The 6,000-nt window shown below is 41.0% G+C and overlaps 1 protein-coding gene across 1 annotated transcript in view; it reads right to left on the bottom strand.

Moving 5' to 3' along the window:
* Positions 1 to 4,255: 4,255 nt before the first annotated feature.
* The window catches only part of LOC140651598 (bifunctional heparan sulfate N-deacetylase/N-sulfotransferase 4-like), a 104,347-nt gene continuing 102,602 nt past the window's right edge, over positions 4,256 to 6,000 (bottom strand). The window contains exon 15 of the mRNA XM_072861236.1: positions 4,256 to 4,366. The gene's annotated coding sequence lies outside the window, so the exon portion shown is untranslated. The remainder of the gene's footprint in view (positions 4,367 to 6,000) is intronic.

Here is a 6,000-nt window from a genome sequence, read left to right as displayed (position 1 = left end):
CTTTGGAAAAATGAGTTTCAGTATTGCGCTAAGGTGCTTGTCCGTTCCGATTGTCCCGGCTGCCTCCCTGTATCTTCCTAACCTTTGGTTTGCCTCCCTGTATCTTCCTAACCTGGCAGTGTTTTTATCTTGAGGTATTGGATCATATCTTTTAAGAAGATTGAAGGGAATTACGTCTCCAGGCTCAACTCTCTCCTCTTCCAAGCAGCTGACAAATTTTAGTATGTTCTGTGTGGCAGTTACTGGAAATAGCTGAAGTCTGCAGAGGATGAACCGGGATCCATAAAAATGTTCTTCCTACTTAAGATGACAATTTATAATTTAACTGCAGCTCCCAACTTAATGATGGCAGATTTACACGTGGTGCCATCTAACTCTGCCTTGCTTTGTAACTGAGGAGCTTCCCTGAATTGGTACTGGGCATCTGAACAATGGGAAAAGTGTGGAAATAATGCAGAAAAGCTAGCAACATCAGAGAAAACCTCAGCACGCTGCTAGTACATGCTGTCTTAATTAACTAGGATATTTAAAAGTAATTAAAGCGAGTATGGTTTAGGAAATGAAAGATGAGGCTTACTTGGGAGATGTGCATTTTTTCCTCTGTGAAAGCTAGGAGCAGAAGAAATTAGTACAGAAAGAAATTCAGTTGGTATTGAAATTTACAGGTAAAATAATCGATCTTGATGAGAAGTAGTCCCAAGGAGGATGGGTAGGTAGGAAGAAATGGAGGGGAAGCAGGTTACAGTATAGCAAGGAAGAAGGCCTTTTAGGAGGAGAGAAAACAACAAATATCTAAGACAGAAAACTTTCTTGTTACATAAAAAATTCATGAGCCCTGTATATCCATATAATAAACAAATGGAAGACTATTTCAATACGTATTTTTATTTCCCTGTATAAAAAGCTCTAGCTTCAGTTCATATTGGTTTTTATTGCCAGGTGCAGTATAGAGATCTCATGTAGCAGTAGATGTGATAACTCTCAGAGTCTTGGTAGGCTTTTAATCTCCTTCCCAACCCTGTGGAGCAGATCAAAGGTCCCCTCACAGAAGGGGATCCACCTTCAGTCGATGGATTTAGACATGGCTGTTAAACAAGAGCTCCGGTGACTTTACATCTTGGTGCTGTATGGGGGGGTAATCACTTGATAGCAAAGACACAGACTGCCAGATATAGCCAGGGCACTAAATGTAGGACCTCTTAAATCATGAGTTTGTGGTGTGCTGTTTTAGATGTGCCTCGGGCTGCTGGAAGACACGGGTTCCCTGCCTGGCAATGAACCTGAGCAATAGCAAGTTTGGCTTTGGATCTCGATCTGAACGGCTCTCTAGCTACATACTGCATGGGGAATTCCATATCAGTAAAATCACGGGGTTACTTCAGTCCCTAGTCATTGATGGGGTACCTGAAAGGTGATTTTTTACCTTTTTTTTTTTTTTTTTTTTTTTGGTAAACCAGATTGCTTATGAAATTTTAAACGCTTCACGTTGCAGAACAATTTTCCTTTGCTTACTTGGTGTGATTACACAAAGCTCTGCAGGAAGATGTGCTGTAACTACAATGTCATTAAATAACATTTTCTGTTGGTGGGTTTATTTTCTCTCCTTCATGAGAATATTTAATTGTCACTGATGCTAATGGGAATTATGTGTCTTTGGAGGGTGTGCGATTAATACTGAGATGATTCCCTGGCCAAGGCAAACACAGTGAAACAAAAAAATGTTAAAGAAAAAGTCTATAAATAAATATCTGTCTCACAGTAAGTTCTGTAAAAACTCATCCCCTCATATATCCAGCTCTTTCTTGTAGTTCAGATCATACTATGAAGGGAAGTTAAATTACCCAGCAGGGAATGTGTCTCACAGATAAGTTCTGCAAGACAGCAGAGCATACACCAGAGTTAGAAAAGTAGCAAGTACAAAGTCAATTGAATGGCATGCAATTATCTCCCAAATTATAAAGCGCATTTTTCAACCCCCATAGCATTTTATGGAATTGCAAGTTAGATTAAGGAATCCCACTCCACCCACTGCTGACCTTCCTCTCGCTGAAAATAACCTCTGAAAAAAACCAGGATGATTCTAACTACCAGCTCAAAAAGCTAGTTGACCTTCCGTGATGAAAACAGATTTGTGTATTAACATGACACATTCCTATTCCCAAAGAAATACGAGTACTATAAAACTAGCCCATGTTTGGTTAGAGTTAGCTGTATCAGGACAAATGGCTTTGTAAACCCAAAGTGGCAGATACGGGTTTATTCAGATATTTTAATTTTTTTTTTTCTCCCCACCCAACAGCTGCAGCTGACCAAAAAGCAAATATCAATCTGGTTTCCCTAGGAAGTCTTTAATTCTTCATGAATGGAAATAAAAGTTACATGTAGAATTCCTTTCTGTAATTCTATAAATCAATTTCTAACTGGAATTTGGATATTTACATGCATGAAAAAGTAGTCTTCCTCTCCTCTCAAACTGCATATAGAAAAAGCTCTTTTCACAAATGGACGAGCTCAGAAGTTTATTTAGTGCTTCCAGGTTTCCAGTGGGCTGGGAGGGAATAGCCCGATTCCAGAAGCTAGAAGGGAAGATGCAAACCTTAATGAATTTAATAGAAGTGGTAAATTTTTGGAAGCACTCTGCTATCCTTTTACTAAATAAGATGCAGGCAGGAAACTCGACTGAGCCTGGAAAGGTTTCTGTTTTAGGCAAAACTATTCAGGTTCATTGGTGGGTTTCAGCCGTGATTTCCACATGGCTTCCTTTCCCACCCAGGGAATACAAAGGAAACGCAAGAGGTGGCCAAGAAAGGACAAGGATCTGTGAGCGACAGGAAAAAAATGGCTATTTTTTTTTTTTCAGTAATCTCTTCATTTAGATGTATAAAGGCATTTGGGATCCAAAGCAGCAGACAGGTAGGTGTCTGCGAGGGCTTTTAAAAGTGCCTAACTGTCTGACTCAACTGATAACAAATAATTATGATAGAAAGCCGATCGCTTTTTAGTTTCTAAGGGCCTACAAGTAATTTATTTTTAAAAACAGACTTAAAGTCCTAAAATACTGTGAAAATTTTACCTACCATGTCTCACTTGTCTGAAAGCATCAAGCAGATCCGGAAAGAAGCCAAAACTGGTATTAAGATGTCTGTAATGTCATTTCTAATTTGCTTAATGATAAAAGCTCTAGTGAGGCATAATTTGCTGTTCTGTAAGGTTTGTACTAAGAATCCTTGATTCTGATATGATTTAACATCGTTCTGACATAGATCTGTAAAACAAATGACTATTTTATAATAAAAAGTAGAAGCATTATGATATCTTAGGGGGAAAAAAAAATCAGTATCTCGTAATTCTGGGCGCACGGTTTGAGCCACCTTCAAGGCAATTTGCGTCAGCTGAAATCAGGTCCTTTTAAGATTCCTCAAACAGAGCAGAGAAACAGCCTGGTGTGATAATTAGAGAAAGAGCTTACATAGGGCTGTCCGAATATCCACATCTCTTGCTGAGTGCAGGCGGGTAATATTTTTGAAAGGCAGGCCCATAAATGCGCGTTATGCAGCATAACAAACATGTAAGTGTCAGACTTGCCCGAATTAATGTTCCCTGCCCGGGGGGAGGAGGAGGAGGAGGAGGAGGAGGAGGAGGAAGGATGCAGAGGACGAGGTCGATGGCACTCCCAGAGCTGGTGCAGCTGGTGCTGTAAATCCCATGGCGTCGTGGCTGCTGTGTCGAGGGCAGGTGAAAGCCTCAAGGAGTTGCTGAGGCAGGAGAAGCTGAGTCAGTGCACGGCTTGAAATATATGGCAGAGGTTATTGAAGAGCAGATTTTGGCTCAGAAAATGGGGAAAGAGGATTTAAGGAAAGAAGAAAAGCGCTCTCTATAATACACCATCAGAAGTGTTTATTCTGTGGCAGTCAGAAGAACCAATAATAAAGTGTGTGCACATCAATTATTTAAAACAATTCCAGCAAATACAGACTTTGACCTCCCTTACCAGCCCCCCAAACAAAAATACTTTGAGTGTTCAAAATTTATTTTGATTCCTTTTTCTTCAACACCAAGTATTAGTTCAACTGGATTTGCTGTCGTCATGTAGGAGGGGAAAGAAAAAGAAAAAAAAAAAGAGCTTGGGCAAGACAGTGAAGCTTTTCCTCAGCTCTATGAAGAGGATGTCTTTTGTTTTGAAATACTACAGAAATGATAATAAGTCTTATAAAAATTATCCAGTCACTGGAGCACTGAACACTTCAGAATCTGTGTCGCTTGCAAATCCTTATTTATTTTTGGTAGCTTTTCTAGATAGGATAGTGATGGAGGAATCGAATCCATAGACAGGTCCACACCTTTGCAGTCACGCTAAAAGGATGAACTGGAAGGAAAAAAGAGAAAATAAAGACAATGTAAGAAATGTCTGACAGGGAAATTCCTATCCCAAGAACATACACTTAAATTAAAAAAAAAGTCTCCGAAGCAACAATTCCTGGCAGAATTATGCAGAGATGTATGAACTAATATAATGATGGACAGACTAACTGTTAAAGCTAAGTTTCATGATCTGATATTGATGAGGATAAATATAGTGAGGTGATCATATGAGATTTCAGCTCTTTGAGAAAGACAGTATCTACTGATAAGAGAGCGATGGCACTGCAATCCGAGAGCTAAAATGGCAAAGCTAAATTGCATGTGCAAAGAGAGCTTCTCCTGACACCAGCGGCCAACTTAATCTTACTTAACTACAATAAAATTAGACACTTAGTCTCTGCTGATTTATATACCTATGTTGTACCTGTTTTACACAGCTGTCACACGCTCACACGCCTATTATAAACATCAATTTTAAACCCATTATAAACATAATTTGCTACTGATGGAAACTAAATGACTAGTTTGGACTTGATGTCTAGCTTTAAGGTGGCCCAGCTTAAGGGAAATGAGCACCCTGCACCCAATTTATTCTCGGCCGATCGTTCTGGAGATGAATAATGTTCCCCCGTCTCACGGGCTCTGCCCATCGCATGCTTTTCAGATGCACTATGCTGGCTCAATATTTAACACAAATGGGAAAGAAAAGGAGGGGGGGGAAGGAAGAGGAAAAAATATTCAGCTTCTGCTTTTGTATTCAGGGCACATCCCTGCTGCCTTATTATCACATCAGAGAGTCTGGACCCATCAGCACTTTCATTACGCAACATTTTCCTCCCCCAAGAATTTATAATTCCGCCATCTTAATTTGTTTTGGGGACACTCAGCAGTCTGATTCCCTATCAGAGAGAAAATTTGTTTTATTAGAAAACATCTATGAGCAGTTAATCCGGCAACTTGATTCTAGACCTTGAGAGGTCAATGCATAATTTAGAAGGTTTTGGATTCCGTTCTGATTGCTTCTTGCTCAAAGACAACCTCGATTACACAAGCTCGGTTTTCTGAGGGCCAAAGTCCTGCTTTAATCATCAAATATGCTGCCATAGACCCTGACGCCTGTGTCTGGCCCATAGGGTTTTCTATTTCTCATAGCCAGTGAGGTGGGAGGATGGAGCAGAGATGGTGCAGCCCCGTGGGGTGCTGGAGGTGGGGGACAGCTTGCAGCTCCAACCGTGGCAGAGCACCGACCACGAGAGGTGGGGGGAAGAAATCGCCGCTCGGTAACAGAAATCAAACTAGTGATGGATTTCCAGCAGGGATAGGGCTGCGTGATGCTTGGACCACACAGATTGTGCCTTATGAAACCGGCTCTTGGGGGCCAACCGGGGTCTCCTGGAATTAATAGGAAGACTCCCACTGGTCTCCGCGGGCCGTAGGTCAAGTCCTTAGTGCAGCAAGGCTCCTTCAAACCTCTGCCGGAATCCATATTTCCAGGGGAATGGGAGGAAACTGCAGCTGCAGCCCTCCAGTGTGTAAAACTCCTATTGATTTACAGCCTGCACCACATGGAGGTTTTGTGGAGATGAATCCTGTAGCTTATGAATAGGAAAGAAGGGCCAGCATTATCTTTCCCAGTTA

Source organism: Ciconia boyciana, chromosome 5, assembly GCF_034638445.1.
Source record: "Ciconia boyciana chromosome 5, ASM3463844v1, whole genome shotgun sequence".
NCBI lineage: Eukaryota > Metazoa > Chordata > Aves > Ciconiiformes > Ciconiidae > Ciconia > Ciconia boyciana.
The sequence above is the reverse complement of the archived record's forward strand: the minus strand, read 5'-3'. Positions and strand labels throughout refer to the sequence as shown.